Source organism: Dermacentor variabilis, chromosome 6, assembly GCF_050947875.1.
Source record: "Dermacentor variabilis isolate Ectoservices chromosome 6, ASM5094787v1, whole genome shotgun sequence".
Classification (NCBI taxonomy): domain Eukaryota; kingdom Metazoa; phylum Arthropoda; class Arachnida; order Ixodida; family Ixodidae; genus Dermacentor; species Dermacentor variabilis.
In genome coordinates this window covers 65424341-65449764 of record NC_134573.1, presented here as the reverse complement: position 1 = coordinate 65449764, position 25424 = coordinate 65424341, and the positions used below count along the sequence as shown (strand labels likewise).

General features: G+C 45.7%; 1 protein-coding gene and 1 long non-coding RNA gene across 3 annotated transcripts in view; one reads left to right on the top strand and one right to left on the bottom strand.

The window, feature by feature from the left end:
* LOC142584820 (uncharacterized) overlaps positions 1–25424 on the top strand; it is a 75224-nt gene that overhangs the window by 22222 nt on the left and 27578 nt on the right. The gene's annotated exons all lie outside the window — the stretch shown is intronic.
* Positions 4464–20617, bottom strand: LOC142584817 (uncharacterized). Its single transcript, XR_012828941.1, has 2 exons — positions 20478–20617; positions 4464–4882 (listed from the first exon to the last, which is right to left on the bottom strand). It is a non-coding gene; the product is annotated as an uncharacterized LOC142584817 (long non-coding RNA).

The window sequence follows — 25424 nt, the reverse complement described above, 5'->3', positions numbered from 1 at the left end:
GTCACAAATGTAGAGGCAAAAGAATGCATTCTAGTCTGCCCTAGTTTACTGTTCGTTTGTACCATTGCAGACATCTATAAACTACAGTGAAACCTCGTTAAAGCGTAGTTGGCCGGAGCTCGGAAAAAGTACGTACTAAACGGTAGTACTATTTAACCGAAATAGCATGAGATCGACCACTTACATGTCAAAAACTGAACTCAGAGAAAGTGCGATGAAACGGGAAAAAACATGCGGTATTTATTCACTTCGCACGACAAAAATGTTATTTTTGTTTGATGCCATGGCGGCCTAGCAGCAACGACAGTGGCCCCAAACTTGCTGAAGCTGAGCTTTTCAGCCAGCCCCCCTCTTCTCGGCAAACACTCGCATGGCAGATTCCTCGTTGGCATTACATATTCTCCGTGCGCGCGCACGGTAGCGCTGCAGAAGTCGCGAGGCGCCTTTTTCATTGCGGGCTGCTGTTCTCGCCTCGACGATTGCATTTATGAGGCTGGCCCAGCTTCTGCCACTGTCGGGCCTGAATCGCCCGTGCTGCCGCTTTTCGTGTTGTCCTCATCACTGTTGCTAGCCGACACTTTGGTAACGACTGAGGCAACGATGGCGAAAAGTCGAAACGCGTAGCCGACATCTCTTCACGGTCGTAGCAGCACTGCCGAGCAACTTCTTCGCATTCCAAATGCCATGCACCGTACTCAACAGCAGATACCTGTCGCGTGTCAGCGCTGTCTCGTGTAATGTTCGATAGCACGAACGATGTATAATTTTTCTTCTATGCTCAGCATCCAGCATCTTCTTTAGCCGAGCTTTGGCATGACGCGAGTCCTCGCTTGCCCGACGCTACAATGCTCTCTGGCACACCGCCGAAATGATGTGGCTTCACGCACGAACGCACAGGGCGCTCGGAGGCCGTTCCGATCTCTGAGGCTTGTTCTGCCGGGCCGCCCGATGGAGACGCCGCACCGCCGTGTTTGCACGACGAAAAGTGGAAGCACTACGTGTTAACCGATACTTACGCAATAAGATGGTACGATTTGAGCGGATACAAAAGACATTATGTTCAATGGCCGCTGAGTCAGGGATTTGACATTATTACTTTTGAAACGAAACTACTGTATAAGCGGGTGCGGTTTATGAGGTTTTACTGTATTCTGAAAATCTAGTCAGCTACTTTTGGCCATGAGAGAGTGGCTTAAAAGGTAGAGATCGGCAAGTTGTTGATATGAAACCTGCAAACTGACGAGGACCAAGGCAAAAGGTGATAGAACAAATGCTGGGCTCACAATTGTTGCTTTTCTCTGAGGTAGCTAACATATGAAAGCACCACATCACTGTAAATATGCCTTAAAGTTCGGTCATTGCTTTTGATCACCGAGAATGACACAGTTCACTGCCACCATATTCCTGCGTGGAGCCGTTATATTTTAAAAAGTAAGATATGCTTCTGTGAAGTTGCATCACATGTTTTCTCACCATTCACACATAATTACACATTTACAACATGAGAGGCTAATTGGCCATTTACGGTTCTGGATGATGTGTCAGAGCGCTGTCCTGATATGCTCATTGATGAAAATTGCAGTTATCAGGAGCAGGCCTGAATGCTAATAGAAAGCTTCAGCATAAGGGCTGATATCTAAATTCCTGGGAACAGCAAAAAGATTTTTCTCGGCAATCACTACACTGATGCTGATATAGTTGCACTGGCCTGGCGCATGCATAAAATGTTAGCTTGTGGTATCGTTTGAATAAACCAAAAAATGAAAGTCCAGCATCTGTCCTATTTCCATCTTTGCCTCTGTTCTCATCTCTTTCGGCTAGTTTCATATATTCATGACTTATCCGTTTGGAAACACTGCAGTCACCATCACAACTAAAATTTTTGTGCTAGTGTGTCGCTTTGTGGCACCCTGCTGTAGACTTAAAATTGGCTGATGATGGTGTAGCTTGGTAATATGAAATTATAGATAGAATTCTTCCATATTTGTTTCCTGAGTTCTTGCATTGTCAATGCAAATATTCTTTTATTGCAGGTAGCATTCTTGGTATCGTCAGACCAGTTTTCTTTCCACGTGTCTACGCATTTTCGTGAAGCACCCGAATGGCAGTGGTGATGCTCTAGCAAAACTACGTACTGATATTTAAGTGCTGAAGAAATTTTAAATAAGGGATACGTACATGAAAATTACTAGTATTACTTGGATGAAATAAGTTCATTTATATGTAGGTAATAAATGATTTACGTAAGAAAAACTGCTAACCAAGTGATAGTGTGAGGGTTCCCTCGAGCGCAGTTTCACTGTGTGTGGGTTGCTTCCAGAATGCTATAAAGATGCACATTGCAGACGCTCTGCCCTAGGCACTTGAGCATTTTAAAAATGTGCGTCGTTCGCATGGTTATGTGCTCTTGGAACCAGTAGGTATGCGCTTATATTATGTTTCAGGTATATTCCCTTACAGAGTATGTTGCAAAGTATGAGCAATAGAATACTGTTTGAAAACATTGTATGTCTCTTTAAAACCATGCCATAATGTCGTTTCTGTAAATTATATATATATATATATATATATATATATACCTTGCGATGCCACGCCGTTACGGCCCAACCGACCATGCAGCGCCGTGAGTGCATTTCACAATACCAAAGAATGTGATTGCAGTTGCGAGTGGAATAACGACCACCGATCAAGAGAATAAATATGTGTGCGTACCTTTCGTCACAAACATAACTGAGTTCGTACCATTGTTCAAAATTATCTGTGAACTCCATGACATGGGCTAAACAGCTTCGCCGGTCAAAGACCTTCACAGAGATGAAAGAGTCACGATTTTTTTCGAGCGAAGCTCCTATTGCCTAAATCGTGTCGGCCTCGGCATTCGTATCGCCGTTGTTACGTTCGACCTGCTGGGACTGGCGATCTTCGGGGAAGCGACCGTCGAAGACGCGGCAGCCACAGTGTGCGGGGTCAACTCTGGGATCAAGAGGCGCCTGCTCAGGGCAAAATCCGTGTCTGCGAAAACCCTCTAACCTGGGTGTGGTCAGTGAAACCTGTGCGGAAGTAAGTATGTAAACACTCCTATTCAAAGGCTGGTCGGCTACGATGACTTCGGACGCTCCCTGGTCGATGGTTGAACGGCTGTTTTCCCTCCCCTAGGGATCCAGGGAGGACAGAGTGTATTTAAGCAGCCATTGTCGGCTGTTCGGCGTGCATTCTCTTTCAATCATGTTAGACTGATGAACTGCAACGTTCTCATGTAAATTTTGTCAATAAATCCCATATTCCTCGTTCTCGATTGGAGCAAGTCCTTCCCTTCAACAACGTCCTCAGCATGGATGAGTTAGACGACGGCATGGGATAGCTACCATCTAATTCATGACCGACCCCGATCCTTACACCGAGCGAAAAAACTCAAGTCGTGCGCAAATAAATTGCTTGTCGGACTGCGGATTCGAGCCACCGACCACCGGGTTGCGAGACCACCACAATGTTGGTTCAGCATACACGAACTTTAAAGCGGCGTTTGGTTCGTTCTGCCGAAGAGCAGGCTGCGTTGAAAGAACGGCAGCGGGAGCGAACCGCGCGTCGGGCGTTCGGCCGAATAACAGGTGGCGTTTCTTGAACGCCGCCAGAGACTCGCTCGAGAAAGGGCTCGTCGTCGACGTGCCGACCTCGCCGTCAGGGAGCGCGAAACCGAGGCGTTACGACAACGAAGAGCCGAGCTTCGCTTACAGCCCCCTTCACAGTAGCGGAAGAGTGGTCAATTATTTTATTTTATACTCATTTTACGCACTCACAACATGGCGCCACCTCCTCCCCATTGGCTGCGCCGTCACGTGCCCAAGGAGGCACGCACTACGCCACAGTTTTAGTCAACCGGAACCGTGAAACCGCCGTGGCGTTGGAGAAGCGTGCTTGTCTCGTACCAAGATCGAAACTTACCGAATTTTTCTTCATTCATTCACTTTGTTTCCAGGAACCTCCCTGAGAAATTGGACGTCAATCCGAGCATTTCTTACGTGTTCGTACTCTTTGGACCATCGCCAATTTTTGGTACTATCTTTCGGCCATGTCGACTACGCCGACGGATTTTCACGTAATGGGACATATAAAGCTTTCGAACGAATGAATAGACAGCTTCAACCAGACACCGGTCCCATCTATGCGCGCAGGTAACGCAACATCTCGCGCTTGCAAGTATGAAGCGAGAAGACGTTGGGTCCGCGGCGACAACAAAGCAAAGCAAGCACATCACGTGCCGATGTTTACGCGTGGCGTCGTTGTCGCTCCGTGCTGTTATTTCTCTCCTTGTGACATTTGCCTCAGAAGAAGCTCTTAATTCACATTTTCTAGAAGGCTTGTTCGAGGGTTGGAGCGCGGTAGTGCACATCAGCGGAGAAGAGTTCAGTCGGTACATTTTGTCGCATTGAAACTCTTACTGGATATTTTTTCAAGCAGATAAATAATGAAGAGAATGTTTTATTAGTTTCTTTTTTGCCCATATTTTAGAACGCTCCGATGAGAGCCAAACGGTTCCTTCGACGTGACTTCTTCAAGATCGTGGCTCTGGAATTACGTGGCACCGGGAAAAATTTGGCATACGCAGCTGCTGTCGTTTATTACAGCGCACTATCCACATGACATGATTGTCGGCGAGATTAGGCATTGCATTCACTTTGGGGAACGCACTTCCGGTCCGACAAGCGACGATACAGGCCTTTGTTACACACGCAGCCCATTTGACAGCCTAGAATGCAAATATTACCGCGCTTTTCCACGTTGCATGTGTCCTCGCCGCACGGATTACCGGGAGGATATTCTCATCCTGAGGATTCTCCCTGTTTACATTTTGGCCATAATGACTGAATACGTAACTTGGACTCTGAAAAAGAAAAAAAAGAGTAAATCAAAACGTTGTATAAATAATTGATGGCAAACTTTCAAAGCTAGAGAGTCGGCTGACCTAAGAACTACACTGGTTCCTCAGGATGAAAGCTTCATTGCAGTTTCGCAAAAATTCATCCCCGTCCGGGTATCTACCGGGCGCCACCTCCTTCGCAGATACCCTAAGTAGGTCGTTACTTTACTAGCCGAGCCACTTCTACCTGCGCTCTTCTAGATATTTATCGAATAAATAATGAACCGAACCAACCACGTAATATGGCAGCGTAATGATATAACTCGGCGCACAGACATGCTGGCTCGAAATTGTCACTTAGCTTACTTACCGAGTGCGACAGTTTTCCCAGGGAAGCAAGTCATTACACAACCAACTCAGACACCTTTCCGATCCTTAATTCTAGCGTTTCGCGCTAACGTTCAACGGAAACTTATTGCCGTGTGAAAGATAGACGATGCTGCAATTTATCAATTTTATTCGCGAAATTCTCGACCATATGTTACTCCGCTTAGTAGGGGTCACAACCAAGATATGGCCCACTAAAGGCCATCTTTCATGGTTCCTCTGTAATTCGTGAACTCACGCAAAGTCTACATTGCACAGATTGCCATCGCTGAAATTTCGAAGCTTTTGGTTCAGATGACGTAAGCATACGAAGCACAAAGTAGATATGTTTGCCGTCATACATTTCTGGGCGTCCTGGGAACCATCGACGATTTCATGCTGAACACGGAGCTTCAGACGTACAGCTCGGTTAATATGGTGGGCTTGGAGGCCACTTCCACAGCACTTCCTGCGGCCGGGGATCATCTCACCACCATACCTCACCTTCTCCATTATCAACCATCACAACTTCAACCCTCACTCAGTCCTAAGCGCTAGCTCTGTTCCTTCAAGGCACACTATAGAGAAACACTAAACGAGTGTAGACTAATAAAGCAGTCTTTCAAAACTCTATTTTCGTTATTTATTACTTTATTTCCGTTACTTAATTATTAGAGCAAGAAACTGTCAATGTCGCATTTTTAAATGCGCAAGTATCTCTATGAGAAGCCAACGAGCAAACCTGTCTGTCCGTCACATAAGACGATTCCTTTCAACATAGGACCCGCAGCAGCGAATGAATTAACCTTAGTGCTGCCTCTCGCTTCAACACGAACTAAGCTACGCGAACACAGCGCACACGAAGCTATCAGCACTCCGTGAAGAGTGTCCTCATCGCAGATCCCTTTCAAGATAGGGCCCGCGCGGTCGCTCTATACGCAGCCGTCGCCAGAGAACAGTTGATAACCGTTTATTATGGTTCGCATGCATCGACAAGAGGCAGCGTCATCGATCACGTCTGCTCACGAGGTCAACCAAAGTGACACTGTTCAGTTACGTCACATGCTACAGCTAGCATCGGTCAGTGCTCATCTTCCACTGAGCAGCGGCATCATCCAAATTCGCGATTATACTACACGAGTGAACATGGTACTATTCGCCTCTTCGGCGCCTCATGCTGGTTGGTCTCAGTTAACATTTCGGCGTTGCAACCACGCTTCTCCGTCTCACAATTTCTTCGTTTTGTTTCACGCAACTATAACAAACACAGCAACGTACGAGGATGAAACTGCATATGATTAGTAGCAAATGCTCACGTAGAATTTAGATAACTCCCACAGGACATTCTGCGCGCATTTCTTTTTTAATTCCGTGCCGTAACCCCAAAGCCGGTACGTCACTGTAAGTAACTTTTTGTAATTGGGGGAGCTGAGGCACAGTAAATGTTCATGATGCTTGCTCAGTTCGGTCCGTAGCTATTTTATATTACGATTTAGTCAATCTTTAGCGACAAAAAATTAACTAGGCCAACGCAGACGCGGTCAACATTCAGGGCATCGCGGCGAGCTAGTGCTCGAACTTCAAGGCGTTGTCGCGACCATTCTTTCGCAGTTGCGTCTCGACTGGCTCCACAAGCCCCTCTTCAAGTACAAGTGGCCTACTTGGGATTGGAAAAGGTTGATTTATAAATACAGATCAAATTCTTATGAATTCCAAAGCATGAAAATTTGACATCCACCCGTTCGTAGCAATTGCTACAAATAAAACCCATACGAGTTCCTCGAAAGAAAAGCCTCGTAGTTGAAGAAAAATTCGTCCTGGTCCGGGACTCGAACCCGGGACCACCTTTCCGGGGCAGCTGCTCTACCATCTGAGCTAACCAGGCGGCTAGCAGATGGCAAGGCGAAGTGGAATTTGTCGACAACACGAAGCAAAGGCAGCCTTTGCTTGAATGAAAGATGGTGGCCTGACTGAAAGATGGTGCCGAAAATGTCCGCCGGTGCAAAGAGTACTTAAGAGAGAGAGAGAGAGAAAAAGTTTATTTTCATGTTCGGTGGTAACGTGGAAAGGCCCTCAGTCCAGAGCCTCGCTTGCGGCATTCTTCAGTGCAGCACTGATAAACGCCGCAAGGTACCGTTGGTCGTCGGCGCTGGCTGCTTCTGTCAGCCACCCGGCATGGGGTTTAGGGGAAAGATTTATGGGGGCAGGAAGGGGAGGTGGGGGTGGTCGGCAGGACCAGAGGATATGGAATGTGTTCGGGTGTTCGCCACAGTATCGGCAGGGTGGGGGATCTTCAGGTAAGAGGCCGCGGAGGAGGTGCATTCGTGCTGGTGTAGGGAGTGTTTGAGTCTGGGCCTGACGAATCAGTCCACCCTGTTCACGGGTGAGCACTTTGCTGAGCTTGGGGAACTAGCGTCTTGCCTCTTGATATGGTCGCAGAAGCAGGGGAGCCCACCTTTTCGTCTGGGCTGGTCGCGGAATGCAGGGTGCCTGGTTGAAAGTCTCGCAGGCGAGCTGATTAGCTCTTTCATTTCCCGGCAGCCCGTCATGAGCAGGTATCCAGATGATTTCCAGAGGACCCTGAAGGTGCTCTTGAATAAATGTCTAAATGTGGGCCGGGAGATCGTTGGGCAACAATTTCCTGCAAGCCGCCATGGAGTCGGTAAATATGATTCTTGGGTAGACTGAGTTACTCAGGGGCATGTGTTTGATCGCAGTTGCGATGGCTGTCAGTTCCGCTAAAGTCGGATCTGTCTCTGGGAGTAACTCAGTATGTACAGTTTGGAGGTTGTTATTCACGACTGCTATAGCGGAGCCCCATGCACCAACGCTAGCATCAGCGTAGAAGTATATGCCGTCAGGGTGTCTTGCCGTGTACCTCTTGAAGTAGGCAACTCGCTGTCGTCGCCTCTCCTTGCCTCGTTCAGGATTCATGTGGCGTGGCAGTGGAGCTATGGTTAGAAGTTCGCGTTGTTTCGGCGGTAGTTGGCGCGTGTTCAGAAGGGGCGCAGCTTCTGGATGATGACCGATGCTGTGGAGGATGTGCGTACCTTGACACGTGCGCTGCAAACGCAGTTCTTGGCGACGACGATGAATGCTGACTAGTTCCGCCACCGTGTTATGGCAACTAATGTCAAGTAGGAGCTTAGTGCTGGCCCTAAACGTGATGCCGATGGCCAGCTTTGTCGCCTTCGTCATGAGCGCATCAAGGCGATTGATATCTTGCTGCCCGGCGCGGCCTATTCAAATACATGTAAAAGGCAAAGACGTTTTTCTGAGACAACCACTCAACCAATTTTAATTACATTTGTTGGATTTGAGAGAGAAAGTTATTCTAGTGACGGTTGGAAACGAAATTTCGATTTACGTCCTGAATTTTATTACAGGAATTTTCAATAATTCGAAAGTTTGAAAAAAGTACAAGCACAAAGTTTACAAATTCATACCTCTGCATCAAGAACAGATATCGCGGTTCTGTAAACGGCATCCATTAGATCATTGAAGGCGGGCGAATTCTATATGTCATTTAACATCTTACATGCATTTGTTACGTTGTTTACAAGGGTTCTGCAAAAGTTGTATTTTCATACTACTAAATTTATTGAGATTCACGTGCAACATATCAATTCTCTCCGCTTTAGATGCACTAATAGATAGAATTCACATAATTGTACTATCATTTTTCGTTGCTGAGATACAGAGTTGTAAACTCGATAGTTTCGTCTTTTGGAAATTTTTGATATTGCCAATTTTTAATAAATAAATAGACAACCAAAATCAAAAATTTGAAACGAACACTAACTGGATTTTAATTTTCCTTTGAAATGCGATCGACCTCGTCAAATTTGGTGCAGTGGTTGCCGAAAAAAACAAATTCTTGTTTTACATGTATTTCCATAGCATCACCTGAGAATCTCTCAGCTTGCTAAGTTCGGTCCGTAACTATTTTATATTACGAGTTAGTCCATCTTTACCGACAATAAATTAACTAGGCCAGCGCAGACGCGATCAACATCCATGGCATCACGGCGAGCTAGTGCGCGAACTTCAAGGCGGCGTCGACACCGTTCTTTTGTTGTTGCGTCTTGTTTGGCTTCCAAAGCCCCTCTTCAAGGTACAAGTGGCCTACGTGGTATTGCAAAAGGTTGATTTACAAATACAGATCAAATTATTATGAATTCGAAAGCATTATATGCCCCATTACAAAAAATCCGTCGTAGTCCGCGTGACCGAAAGATGGTGCCAAAAATGGCCGACGGCGCCAACAGTACTTAAGCCCTATTCCACTTTCTTCCCTAAAGAAGATGATATCCTCGAAAAACTCAGTTATTGCCCTGCTTATCTGCACGGCTTCGATGTGGATCATCATCATCATCATCAGCCTGGTTACGCCCACTGCAGGGCAAAGGCCTCTCCCATACTTCTCCAACAACCCCGGTCATGTACTAATTGTGGCCATGCCGTCCCTGCAAACTTCTTAATCTCATCCGCCCACCTAACTTTCTGCCGCCCCCTGCTACGCTTCCCTTCCCTTGGGATCCAGTCCGTAACCCTTAATGACCATCGGTTATCTTCCCTCCTCATTACATGTCCTGCCCATGCCCATTTCTTTTTCGTGATTTCAACTAAGATGTCATTAACTCGCGTTTGTTCCCTCACCCAATCTGCTCTTTTCTTATCCCTTAACGTTACACCTATCATTCTTCTTTCCATAGCTCGTTGTGTCGTCCTCAATTTGAGTAGAACCCTTTTAGTAAGCCTCCAGGTTTCTGCCCCGTAGGTGAGTACTGGTAAGACACAGCTATTATATACTTTTCTCTTGAGGGATAATGGCAACCTGCTGTTCATGATTTGGGAATGCCTGCCAAACGCACCCCAGCCCATTCCTATTCTTCTGATTATTTCCGTCTCATGATCCGGAACCGCCGTCACTACCTGCCCTAAGTAGATGTATTCCCTTACGACTTCCAGTGCCTCGCTGCCTATTGTAAATTGCTGTTCTCTCCCGAGACTGTTAAGCATTACTTTAGTTTTCTGCAGATTAATTTTTAGACCCACTCTTCTGCTTTGCCTCTCCAGGTCAGTGAGCATGCATTGCAATTGGTCCCCTGAGTTACTAAGCAAGGCAATATCATCAGCGAATCGCAAGTTACTAAGGTATTCTCCATTAACTTTTATCCCCAATTCTTCCCAATCCAGGTCTCTGAATACCTCCTGTAAACACGCTGTGAATAGCATTGGAGATATCGTATCTCCCTGCCTGACGCCTTTCTTTATTGGGATTTTGTTGCTTGCTTTATGGAGGACTACGGTGGCTGTGGAGCCGCTATAGATATCTTCCAGTATCTTTACATATGGCTCATCTACACCCTGATTCCGTAATGCCTCCATGACTGCTGAGGATTCGACTGAATCAAACGCTTTCTCTTAATCAATGAAAGCTATATATAAGGGTTGGTTATATTCTGCACATTTCTCTATCACTTGATTGATAGTGTGAATATGGTCTATTGTTGAGTAGCCTTTACGGAATCCTGCCTGGTCCTTTGGTTGACAGAAGTCTAAGGTGTTCCTGATTCTATTTGCAATTACCTTAGTAAATACTTTGTAGGCAACGGACAGTAAGCTGATCGGTCTATAATGTTTCAAGTCCTTGGCGTCCCCTTTCTTATGGATTAGGATTATGTTAGCGTTCCTCCAAGATTCCGGTACGCTCGAGGTCATGAGGCATTGCGTATACAGGGTGGCCAGTTTCTCTAGAACAATCTGTCCACCATCCTTCAACAAATCTGCTGTTACCTGATCCTCCCCAGCTGCCTTCCCCCTTTGCATATCTCCTAAGGCTTTCTTTACTTCTTCCGGCGTTACCTTCGGGATTTCGAATTCCTCTAGACTATTTTCTCTTCCATTATCGTTGTGGATGCCACTGGTACTGTATAAATCTCTATAGAACTCCTCAGCCACTTGAACTATCTCATCCATATTAGTAATGATATTGCCGGCTTTGTCTCTTAACGCATACATCTGATTCTTGCCAATTCCTAGTTTCTTCTTCACTGTTTTTAGGCTTCCTCCGTTCCTGAGAGCATGTTCAATTCTATCCATATTATACTTCCTTATGTCGGCTGTCTTACGCTTGTTGATTAACTTCGAAAGTTCTGCAAGTTCTATTCTAGCTGTAGGGTTAGATGCTTTCATACATTGGCGTTTCTTGATCAGATCTTTCGTCTCCTGCGATAGTTTGCTGGTATCCTGCCTAACGGAGTTACCACCGACTTCCATTGCACACTCCTTAATGATGCCCACAAGATTGTCGTTTATTGCTTCAACACTAAGGTCCTCTTCCTGAGTTAAAGCTGAATACCTGTTCTGTAGCTTGATCTGGAATTCCTCTATTTTCCCTCTTACAGCTAACTCATTGATCGGCTTCTTATGTACCAGTTTCTTCCGTTCCCTCCTCAGGTCTAGGCTAATTCGAGTTCTTACCATCCTGTGGTCACTGCAGCGCACCTTGCCGAGCACGTCCACATCTTGTATGATGCCAGGGTTAGCGCAGAGTGTGAAGTCTATTTCATTTCTAGTCTCGCCGTTCGGGCTCCTCCACGTCCACTTTCGGCTATCCCACTTGCGGAAGAAGGTATTCATTATCCTCATATTATTCTGTTCCGCAAACTCTACTAATAACTCTCCCCTGCTATTCCTAGTGCCTATGCCATATTCACCCACTGCCTTGTCTCCAGCCTGCTTCTTGCCTACCTTGGCATTAAAGTCGCCCATTAGTAGAGTGTATTTAGTTTTCACTCTGCCCATCGCCGATTCCACGTCTTCATAGAAGCTTTCGACTTGCTGGTCATCATGACTGGATGTAGGGGCGTAGACCTGTACAATCTTCATTTTGTACCTCTTATTAAGTTTCACAACAAGACCTGCCACCTTCTCGTTAATGCTATAGAATTCCTGTATGTTACCAGCTGTATTCTTATTAACCAGGAATCCGACTCCTAGTTCTCTTCTCTCCGCTAAGCCCCGGTAGCACAGGACGTGCCCGCTATTTCGCACTGTATATGCTTCTTTTGGCCTCCTAACTTCACTGAGCCCTATTCATCATCATCATCATCATCATCATCATCATCATCATCATCATCATCATCATCAGCCTAGTTACGCCCACTGCAGGGCAAAGGCCTCTCCCATACTTCTCCAACTACCCCGGTCATGTACTAATTGTGGCCATGTTGTCCCTGCAAACGTCTTAATTTCATCCGCCCACCTAACTTTCTGCCGCCCCCTGCTACGCTTCCCTTCCCTTGGAATCCAGTCCGTAACCCTTAATGACCATCGGTTATCTTCCCTCCTCATTACATGTCCTGCCCATGCCCATTTCTTTTTCTTGATTTCAACTAAGATGTCGTTTACCCGCGGTTGTTGCCTCACCCAATCTGCTCTTTTCTTATCCCTTAACGTTACACCCATCATTCTTCTTTCCATAGCTCGTTGCGTCGTCCTCAATTTCAGCAGAACCCTTTTCGTAAGCCTCCAGGTTTCTGCCCCATATGTGAGTACTGGTAACACACAGCTGTTATACACTTTCCTTTTGAGGGATAGTGGCAACCTGCTGTTCATGATTTGAGAATGCCTGCCAAACGCACCCCAGCCCATTCTTATTCTTCTGGTTATTTCAGTCTCATGATCCGGATCCGTGGTCACTACCTGCCCTAAGTAGATGTATTCCCTTACCACGTCCAGTGCTTCGCTACCTATCGTAAACTGCTGTTCTCTTCCGAGACTGTTAAACAATACTTTAGTTTTCTGCAAATTAATTTTCAGACCCACCCTTCTGCTTTGCCTCTCCAGGTCAGTGAGCATGCATTGCAATTGGTCTCCTGAGTTACTAAGCAAGGCAATATCATCAGCGAATCGCAAGTTGCTAAGGTATTCTCCATCAACTTTTATCCCCAATTCTTCCCACTCCAGGCCTCTGAATACCTCCTGTAAACATGCTGTGAATAGCATTGGAGATATCGTATCTCCCTGTCTGACGCCTTTCTTTATAGGGATTTTGTTACTTTCTTTGTGGAGGACTACGGTGGCTGTGGAGCCGCTATAGATATCTTCCAGTATTTTAAAATATGGCTCATCTACACCCTGATTCCGTAATGCCTCCATGACTGCTGTGGTTTCGACTGAATCAAACGCTTTCTCGTAATCAATGAAAGCTATATATAAGGGTTGGTTATATTCGGCACATTTCTCTATCACTTTATTGACAGTGTGAATATGGTCTATTGTTGAGTAGCCTTTACGGAATCCTGCCTGGTCCTTTGGTTGACAGAAGTCTAAGGTGTTCCTGATTCTATTTGCGATTACCTTAGTAAATACTTTGTAGGCAACGGACAGTAAGCTGATCGGTCTATAATTTTTCAAGTCTTTGGCGTCCCCTTTCTTATGGATTAGGATTATGTTAGCGTTCTTCCAAGATTCCGGTACGCTCGATGTTATGAGGCATTGCGTATACAGGGTGGCCAGTTTCTCTAGAACAATCTGACCACCATCCTTCAACCATCCTTCACCTTCACCATCCGGACAGGCCGCCATTGGAATCTGAACCTGGCAACGTTTAACGTTAGAACGCTATCTAGCGAGGCGAGTCTAGCAGTGTTATTGGAGGAATTAGAGGGTAGTAAATGGGATATAATAGGGCTCAGTGAGGTTAGGAGGACAAAAGAAGCATATACAGTGCTAAAAAGCGGGCATGTACTGTGTTACCGGGGCTTTGCAGAGAGACGAGAACTAGGAGTCGGATTCCTGATTAATAAGGAAATAGCTGGTAACATACAGGAATTCTATAGCATTAACGAGAGGGTGGCAGGTCTTGTTGTGAAGCTTAATAAGAGGTACAAATTGAAGGTGGTACAAGTCTATGCCCCTACATGCAGTCATGATGACCAGGAAGTCGAAAGCTTTTATGAAGACGTGGAATCGGCGATGGGTAAAGTCAAAACAAAATACGCTATACTGATGGGCGACTTCAATGCCAGGGTAGGCAAGAAGCAGGCTGGAGACAAGTCAGTGGGGGAATATGGCATAGGCTCTAGGAATAGCAGAGGAGAATTATTAGTAGAGTTTGCAGAACAGAATAATATGCGGATAATGAACACCTTTTTCCGCAAGCGGGTTAGTCGAAAGTGGACGTGGAGGAGCCCGAATGGTGAGACTTGAAATGAAATCGACTTCATACTCTGCGCGAACCCTGGCATCATACAAGATGTAGACGTGCTCGGCAAGGGACGCTGCAGTGACCATAGAATGGTAAGAACTCGAATTAGCCTAGACTTGAGGAGGGAACGGAAGAAACTGGTACACAAGAAGCCAATCAATGAGTTAGCGGTAAGAGGGAAACTAGAGGAATTCCGGATCAAGCTACAGAACAGGTACTCGGCTTTAACTCAGGAAGAGGACCTTAGTGTTGCAGCAATGAACGACAATCTCATGGGCATCATTAAGGAGTGCGCAATAGAAGTCGGTGGTAACGCCGTTATACAGGAAACCAGTAAGCTATCGCAGGAGACGAAAGATCTGATCAAGAAACGCCAATGTATGAAAGCATCTAACCCTACAGCTAGAATAGAACTTGCAGAACTTTCGAAGTTAATCAACAAGCGTAAGACAGCGGACATCAGAAACTATAATATGGATAGAATTGAACAGGCTCTCAGGAACGGAGGAAGCCTAAAAACAGTGAAGAAGAAACTAGGAATAGGCAAGAATCAGACGTGTGCGTTAAGAGACAAAGCCGGCAATATCGTTACTAATATGGATGAGATAGTTCAAGTGGCATAGGAGTTCTATAGAGATTTATACAGTACCAGTGGTACCCACGACGATAGTGGAAGAGAGAATAGCCTAGAGGAATTCGAAATCCCACAGGTAACGCCAGAAGAAGTAAAGAAAGCCTTAGGAGCTATGCAAAGGGGGAAGGCAGCTGGGGAGGATCAGGTAACAGCAGAGCCCTATTATATCCCATTTACTGCCCTCTAATTCCTCCAATAGCACTGCTAGACTCGCCTCACTAGATAACGTTCTAGCGTTACACGTTGCCACGTTCATATTCCAATGGCGGCCTGTCCGGAGCCAGTGATTCTTAGCACCCTCTGCTGCGTCGCAGGTCTGAACGCCGCCGTGGTCAGTTGCTTCGCAGCTGCTGGGGACTGAGGGCCGGGGTTTGATTGTTGTGTTCATAGGAGGTTGGATATGGATGCCTCCACATTATTTCTCCATACTCGTGAGGGGCGAGCACTTGCGGGCTTTTCTTGTTTAATCACGACATATACTTATCCAGTGATCTTCGTCACGACCGAAAAGTACAACTGGACGCCGCTGAGGGCTTCTTCCAGTTATAAGATAGCTGAGCGTGTACAGTCCACTCCGCTCAGACCGGGGTATCATACCAATTCGCACACACCCGCTCAGCGGAACGCTACCGTGAACACTGATGCGCTGACGCGCACAACGCACATAGCGGAAGCGGAACATAGAACGCTGACCAAGTTCCGCTAGGAAGCCGACTTAGCGGAGCGTCAAGGTGCGTCTTATACTTGCTTTCTCAGTCGTTTGACAGTCAAGCTGAGAACACATCACTGGCGTCTCTGGGAGACGCGCGTGTTAGATTAGCGAAATCAATGCTCTCTATGCAGAAACCGGCGCCCGTGAAATGCGTGCTCTGCTAAAGCTGCGGCGCACAAAATGGCAGTATTATAAACAGCTATGAAGTCTACTATTAATTTGTTAGTAGGACTTCGCACAATCCTTGCATACGTTACAACAATTCCTTGTAATCTATGAAGTTGCATACGAAATTTGTCCCCTTATGGCGCTGTGAATTACAAATACAGTTTGCAGAACTGCGATATCAGTTTCGGTGACGAGTTATGGATTTGTAAACATGGTGCTTCAAATTTTTCTTAAGAATTTTCCGGAACTCTCGTAAAATGTTTAGGGCCCGAAAGCAAATTATAAAATTACTAGAATTGAACTCTCTATCTCACACGCAAAAAATGTCATTCAGATCGGTACAACGATTGTCTACTAAAATAATTTCTGCGTTTTACATGTATCTTATAAGGAAATCGCACTTGACCCCGAGCTAAAGCTTCCTCTTAACATAGTCGCGCATGTGTGGTATCGTTCACTTTCTAAAGATCGACGTTGCTTCAACACAGTGTTCTCCCTCGGGCACACCCAACCGCATCCACATTTTGCAGAATTGGTGAGTTTCGCCAGAAAGCCGCAGCATTGAAAGCGATAGCAATGTTTAGCGTTGAGATTGAACTCCTCGGACTGTGTTCTAACCACAGTGTAAGAATGTTATGAGCATAGAGTTTCTAAATAAATACCTAGAGGGAAATGTGGCGCTAGTGTCTACGGGGGTTTTCATGAGCGTTGCCTCAACCCATAGAGTTTCCTACAAGAATTACTAGAGGGAACTCTGGCGCTAGTGTCTACGGGAGCTGCAATGGCAGTGGTTGTCCCAGCATGGGAATTATGGGAAGTACATGGATTTGCCTAAACTTCGTCCTTTTGGCTTCAAACGGCTTTGTGACTTTGTAAACTCGTCATTTTCAACAGTATATTGCGCAATAAATAATTAAATAAATATATTAAAATTGCCCGACAGGAGGATTCGAACACAGGGAAACCATTAAGCCACGGACGCATGTATCAACAAGTGAATGAAACGCCCTTATGAATTTATCGCGGGCATGCCAGTTCCTTGAGACGCTTGGCGCGTTTCGCTTTGGCCACCTGGACAAGCTCAATCGTCGCTATTAATAGCAATTGTACGCGTTCCCGGCGTCTTCTGCACTTCGAAGAATATAGATTGCGCAGAAATATACGACAATAAAATTTATATAGCGCAATATACAAAGCCACAAGAACGTCTGAATCCACAAGCACAAAGATCAGACAAATCCATGTTGTTCCCATCATTCCCATGGTAGGACAACGACTGCAGCGCCAGAGTTCCCTCTAGTAATTCTTGTAGGAAACTCTATGGCTCAACCCATAGAGTTTCTCACTATAATACCTAGAGGGAAATCTGGCGCCACCGTCTATGGGAGTTTCTTAAGGGGGCACCGTGCCGTCATGGGAATGACGGTATATGTGTCTGCGAGGCTCGTGTTGGCTGGTGTCGTAAGAGGCTTCGTCTAAAACGTGGATATGGCTACGCAAATAACGCGTTCTCAAAGTAAAATCTTCATAAAATATTTCCATTCTCGCATATTACATCTTTACTCACCCACGATGCATGACAAGCAAAGAAAAGCAAGAACAGACGACCAACTGTTTCAAAGCGAGCGCGAACCTTGTCGTCTGTCCTCCAACTTTAGCAGCCCGCTGATACTTTTTACGTAACATGTAGTCGAATACACAATAACAAGTTCTCATAGTTAAACAAAACATGTTTTCGCGTAATAATAAAGCTAAAACAGCTATTCATGTGCTGTTCTAGTAGAAAATGAATCATTGTGACAGACGGAACGGTACTTGCCAAGCGCGTCTTCAAGGTGTCCTGTCTCTACGAGAACGATGTCAATCCGAAGTCACAATATACCGGCATTCCCATGCATACCACAGCGCAGCAGCGCCAGATTTCCCTCTAGGTAATAGTGAGAAACTCTATGCCTCAACCTACATGGGAATGATGGGAAGTACAGGCTTCGGATTGACTTCGATCTTTAGACTGTTGGCGTTTGCTTGCGGCGCAGTAAACAAAGCTATACTCAAAAATTAACGCGTAAAATCTAATTTTATTTCTGCAGTATGTTAGATAATGTACAACACGCTACATAAACTTTGTATGACTTTGAGATGGAAGTATTGTTTACTATGGTTTGACACCAGGACACACCAGGGCATGCATACTTGTGCGATTCTGTTCCCGATTTAACGCCAAAGAATAATTATGTATTTATCTTTGCAACAACAATAACAACCGTGCATGTACTTATATAAAAATACTCATCAAGTATTTATGGAAATAAGAATGTTGTATTGTGAGAAAGTGTTGCGCCCTTGAGTGGAATGCTACAAGTGTCGTCTGCTACGACGCCTGCTCGCTGCAAACGCGAGACTTTTCTAGCAGACGACAGGCACTTGCTAACTCTCTCTCGCTCTTTCGAAAGACTGCGTTGGCTGTCACGATTGCTGAACGTCTTCGCATACTTTTAAGCTCATCTGCTACAGCGCTAGCTAGGACGCTAGTGGCCTCCTACCAATACGCGTCATCATATCTATATATTGACGTACTGCTTCCGAAGCGTTATGGCGTGGCTTTGCACTTGCCCATTTTGCGACACTAGACTACAGCCAGGAAGCAGCAACCTTTCCTACCACAAGTAAGTTTGTGTTCTCAAAGACCTAAAACACGCATTTCAATGAGCACATAAACGAGCAATGCATAATGAAGTCCTCAATAAAATTTTATTGTAAAGCCACTATAAGTACAACTGTATATGTCTTGTATCAGTAGTGCCTTCTTTTTCCTATTCTGAAGTTTCGTAAAGCACGTAATGGTACAGTCCCAACCTAACACACTTAACAAACAAAGGTCCAAACGATCAAAACATGTTCTTTCAACGTTTACGATGCCGTCGCTTTGTCGTCAGGGCTTCGACGCCACACCCCGACACAAACATCGTCCCAGTCGCTGGCCCAGCGCGCTATCGCCACTTCGAGCAACATAACAAAGGCAGCGAAATTTGCGTTGCACTGTCCCACTACAGGTTATAGCAATTGCGTACAGAGGGAAACCAAAACTGCCAAAAAAATACTTCTAGACTAGTTCGCTAGTCAATAGAATGCCAATCCGAAGCCTGTACTTCCCATCATTCCCATGATGGTTGAGCGATCGCAGCGCCAGATTTGCCTCTAGGTATACTAATATGAAACTCTATGATTATGAGAGCTGCTCGAACGGCGGCGCCTTGCCGTGCTGAGGACGCGTCGACAACTTGCGTGTGCTTCTGCCATCATCCGAGGGACGTTCCGGGGCCGCCAGCTCGTTCTAAAGGGGGAAACCTCATCGACATCACATCATCGTTCGCGTTCATCGCACGCAGTTGCGAGCACTTCTATGCTTTGCGCTGGTATACGTGTGTTGCTTTTGCACGGTTTCTTGCGGTGCCAATTGTTTTGTGAACCTGTTCACTCATTTATTCCTCACCATGACAATAGAAACAAGCGCGAACGAAACCAAACCACCCAAACAAGCACGAGCAGCTCGAGCAGACGATTGTACGAAACTAGCGGTCGTGGAGGTCGAATAACACCAGTTTCTCGCGCACTTCACTGAAGGGGCCGCTCTCATTGGTCTCCGCCTATCATGGCTCACGTCCTTCATCTCGCGCTCCGCGTTCGCTCTTTCATCTTTCGCTGGGTTCGTTCGCTTATGGCGCCCGCACAATACGCGCCATCTTACGGAAACTGCCTGAAGCGCACGCAAGAGAGTAAAACATCTTTCTTTTTGACCGGTATGCCTGAACGGGTGCCATTCACGCACCTCTCATACTGTTCTTTCGCCGTGGTTCTAACCATACGCTGTCGCGACTAGCTGGCGCGATGCAGCTCGCGAGACCTATCCTGCTGAGCAAAAAGAACAGCGCCCTGCCAGGTACCAGGCGTCTCACAACGCTGCAGCGACGAGCCTCGCACCTCACTGGGGCACGTGATGCGCCTTACGGCAAACCGCCGTCGTTAGTCAGTGCCAAGTGAAAATTATACAAGGTTAGCTTGGCGTTCACCCTCCGTTCCACTCACACACAGCAGCTCAGCAGGATCGCAAGTGTGCTCATAGTGTGCACGTCCTGAACGCTCATGCCAGCAGCGGAAGACAGAGCGCTCTCCTGGCTCAGCCACCGAGCAGATAGAGCGGGACGTTGCCCGTTGCCTCCACTTCGCTTCGTCATTTTTTGGAGCCTCCACGTCTCTGCAGGGGGGCACTCTAACGCTCTGCGCATGCGCCGTCGATACCGGGAACGCTGAACGGTGGCGCCGATGGTGCAAATGCGCCAGCAGTGCGTGCATAATTGCAGTCGCAATAAGAGACAAATCCCTCCCCCCCTTGAACGTCCAATCTTCGCTGATCCAGGCCCTAAATTGAGGTCCTCTCCTGACAGCGCATGTAATAGCCATAAAGTAACCTTCCCTCAGCAGTTTTTCATGCGCACTTCGTATTGGTACCTTTTCCACGTACCTTTTGCACCAACAGTGCTCATGGCGACCATAACCACTAAGAGAATCCACGTAGAATAGAGTGACCACGTCTTCGACGCCATTTCTTGCTCTCCCTGTCAAAGCTGCGGTGGACTAATCTCCCCGAGGTGGTGACGAAGGCTTGATATATACAAAGCGTGCGGCACCGATGCAGCTTGGCTTCAGGCATACTACGCCGTTCACAGCTTGCGATTCTTGCTGTCCTTGCTGTTGTTCTCACTAGCATTGTTGTCTCATCTCCAACGGCGTTAGTCAGTAAAAGCGGAGTCTCGTTGAGCTGTCCATTGTGACGATACTAACGTACGTAAGCCGTATAGATCGATGCTATATTGTCGGACGCCAAGGTGACGAAAGCTTTTGTTGTCTCATTGCAGCAGAATTTCAAGGGTCCCTCTTTTGTTGCTGTGACATTGAGCGATAAAAGGGGCATTGTGTTTGCAAAGCGTAGTTACCGTTACATCAATGTTTGAGGCCTCCCGGACTCTTTTATGAATTACTTCTACTAATTAATTGAATTTAAAAAATGATAAATTAATGCGAATGAAAGTACATGAGAAAACTACTTGCCGCAGGTGTGGAACGATTCCGCGTATTCGCGTTACGCGTGCGATGCTCTAACCAACTGAGCTAGCGCGGCGCGGTTCGCTCATCCAATTTTTTAGACATTTATGTGTTACTACTACAACAAACCTTGGGGGTAACGTCGGATCGTTCCCCACCTGCGGCAAGTTGTTTTTTTCATCCACTTTCATTCCCATAATTTATCATTTCTTTAATTCAGTTAAATAGAAGAAGTGATTGCCCCTATGTTTTCATAGTTGTCTTGGTTTGTTGGCTTCTCATGATATCATTAATAAAAAAATCGGGCCCCTCGGTTATCCCCCTTTCTCGTTTTCATGTGTCTATATATATATATATATATATATATATATATATATATATATATATATATATATATATATATATATATATATATATATATACACACGAGAAAAGAACGCAAAACGAAGGGCACAAATTTCGGTAATCATCACCATCACTGCGACGGCGTCGTACTGCTGTCGTCATGCCTCCACGCTGATCGGCAAGCTTGACAAGTGAGTACCATAACAAAGTGAGGGGATATCGAGCATGCGTCATGTAGTCGAAGCAACCTAACTGCACGTGTTAAAAAACGTGACTTCAGAAATATAGTCTGTCGCCACATTGCTCGACTGCTATTCGCACTGCCCTCGACAGACATCGTGAAATGGGTTCTGTCATGTCTTTTTTTTCCTGACCAAATTTTCTTTGGCAGTGTCCAATTCGACACAGCTTTAACACTACTATTTCAAACAAGTTGATCATTTCTACGGGTTTTAACAACAGACAATAGTCTGCGAACAGACAGACACTGATGCTCTCTTGAACGAGTTCAGTCAAATCGATTACATGAATTCAAAACAAAACTGGTCCGATCACTCCCCTTCGCGACATCAAAACTCACAGATGCATGACCATAGTATTGGCCTTCAACATCAACAAGCTGTGTCCTCCTTTCAAGATGAGAGCGTATCCATTTAACTAAAGGGCCTGTAATGCCAATTTTTTTCAGGTTAGTTATTATACTAGCATGAGAAAATACGTTGAATTGGTTTTGAATTGGTTTGAATTGAATGTGTTTGAAATCGGGAAAGAAGACTCAAATTCGGCCATCTTTGTTCATGACAGACGCAAAGTAGTGTAAAGAAGAAATAAGCTGACTTGTACATAGCCCTTTTCTATAGCCATGTTGAAAGGTCCAAAGCAGTTAAAAATTTAATTATGGGGTTTAACGTGCCAAAACCACTTTATTATTATGAGGAACGCCGTAGTGGAGGACTCTGGAAATTTTGACCACCTGGGGTTCTTTAACGTGCACCTAAATCTAAGTACACGGGTGTTTTCGCGTTTTGCCTCCATCGAAATGCGGCCGTCGTGGCCGGGATTCGATCCCGCGACCTCGTGTTCAGCAGCCCAACACCATAGCCGCTGAGCCACCACGGCGGGTGGCCCAAAGCATGTCGCGGTGATTAAGGTGTTCCACAGTGTAATTTAAAATGATGTTTAAAAATTTGCATGACAAGAAAGTGAGGGAAATTGGTTTGCGGTTTCTTGGAAGAGTACCAGAACCTTGTTTTTTTTTTTTTTTTAATAACTCGTACTGCTCGGGCCGACCTCCTGTCCGAAAAAACAATTCCCTTTGAAAGTAACAAAGGAAATGTAAGAATAAACCGGGAAGTGATTCCGTATAACAGCGAATAGATGCGGTAGGTGCACTATTTAGCCAACACAACGTTTTTGCTCAAGGCTTAGTAGAATATCAAACGCACTTTTAGAAGCACTTAAGTGGGAAAAAGGTAAAAGATATGTGCAAGGAGCATTTAGGCATTAGCAGCACACGTCAAGGCGAAAAGACGTGGTTGGGAGTAGCTTGCCTATGTACAGGTGGTAATAGCCGAGATTTTAAATAAATAATGAACGGATGGAAGTGGCATTACAAGCGATATTAATAAGTTCATGAAATCTGGTCAAATGATCTTAGTGGAAGATATGAAGGCGCACATAGATGATTAAGGATGAAATGCGGATTATAACAATTCTCTAGTGCTGGATTCGTGCTATGAAGAGAACCGTACACTCTTTAACAGGGAGAATAAGTGTCATGGGCAGGCAACGTGGCAGTGCGGAAATAGGCAGTCAAGTACTACGCCTTAGTGTCAAACACGGTCTACGAAGTACTAGACCAAACGATGGCAGATCAACATGGATCAACATAGCCTGGGTAGCGATCATAAACGTTTAACCATAATATTTTGGAGAGATATTAGCGCAAAAGATGAAACAATAGCGCCTGAATTTCTAAAAATACACTACATGCAAATAACAGAGATTTGCAAAAAAAAAAATAGAGAAGAAAATGGAGACGTTTCCTACAACAGTCTGTGAAAATAAGAAACTCGTAAACGTTATGTAGAAGGAGATAAGACAGCCAAGGGGGAAAATACTGTGAATTGAAAAGAGGAAATCACGTAAATGATGGAAGACGTAAAGCAAGCTATAAAACAGCGTAAGCTGGCGTCCAGGGATCACCTAGAAGTCAGAAAGTTCGGATTACACTAAAAAGAGGTGCTCCTTATTTGGAACAAATACCCAGGAAAGAAAAGTATGGCGAATAAGCTCGTCATAGAGAAAAACAAAATGCAAGGTGAACGTTGGGTGCATAAAATTTGCGGAAGAGACAAAGACGCCCCAAAAAGATTTTGGAGCCATGTAAGGGCACACCGACCTTCAATTAAACTTTGCGGGCGCCTAAAAGATATGAAGACGGCAACACCTTCAGAGGATACGATGTGCTGCGGTGCATCACAGATACTTTTAGGGCTAACTTCGGCACAAAATAAGGCATAGTTCAGACCCAAACAGATGAAGCATCAACAGAGAAGCCCCGGAAATAAAAATTTACGGAAGGAAATTTTACTGGAAAGTGCTGAAGAAAATGCCCTTAACAACACCGCCACAGGATCTCATGAAATCCCGTGTCTGCTAATCAAGAACCTCAGTCCAAAGAGCAAGGCACTGCTCATTCATTCCATTGATGAAGTTATTAAAGCGAAGAAAACTCCAGTTGGACGGCGTTAATGCAAGATGAACCTCATCTACACAGGCAAAGTTGGTAAGGACAGGACATGCTCGTACAGTCCTGTTACAGTAACGTCGGTACTCAGTAGAATGGCAATGCAATTCATAAAATTAGAACTGCCGAAATGGGCGGAAGGAAATGATGTACTGGGGAACTACAGGATAGGTTTAGACCTGGTAGACGCTTAGAAGATATTTTTTTTCTTCTTAACTCAATGCGTAAAAAAATCCGGTAGCTCAGAGTTTCCCTTCATGGATAGCATTTCTAGATATTAAGGGAGCCTACAACAACATAGACAAGGAATTGTTATGGGATATTCTCAAGCACGATGGCATAGATGACGATTTCCTACGTGGAGCTGCTGATGAGAGACAACCGAGTAAACATTGTATGGGAAGGCCGAAATTGTAATGAAGTGGCGGGAATTAACCAAGGGCTGAAGCTAGGATGCTCTCTGTCTCAATTGTTGTTCACACTTTATGTTAATGGCATAGAAAGACATCTGGAAAATACTCAATCAGGATTTCATTTATCTTACATGCGTAAGCAAGAAATGGCGCAATATATGGGCCCCGCGCTTACGTATGCGGAAGATATTGGCCTCGAGCTCCACCACTGGAAAAGCTGGCGCCACGGTCGGCGTGACGTGCTAGAAGGGATCACGTGGACATAGCGGCCGCGTCGGCTGCTTCGGGAGCGCCGAAGCGAGCTGAAAACGAATTTGAATTCCCTCGTACGCTGCGGTCCTCATTTAGTGGCGAAATTTTCCCGCTTCGAGTGTCTCCTTTACAACGCCTGAAAGCACTACAATAGGTAGTGGCGGCCTTTGACGGCGCGCAACATGGTAGTCCACTGCTCGATGCCGCAGGGCCGGACGCACGTAACGGAGGCCGGTGTCAGCCTTATTCACACGTAGCCGCAGGACAAGAAGCTGGGTGAAGCTTGGCTCGCGAAACATAAAACCGGCAAACTGTCATCGGCTACAACTCGGGTATGCAGCAAGCACAGACGCGAGGAAGATTTCTGCTACGGCGCCCGGTCTGCGATGTTCTGAAAACACGCACTGAGACGCTCGCCCGAGTCTGCTGCACGACTAATGTTATGACGGTTTGGTCTATCAACTTGTCGATGCTATAGATACTGGCAAGTTCAGTGGAGTGGAAAGGGAGCGGTAAGAAGCACATTTAAAAAAAGCATGGCATATGGTCATCTTTGTGTTATGAATTAATGCACTGGATTACAAAAAAGGAGCAGCGGGAAATCGCG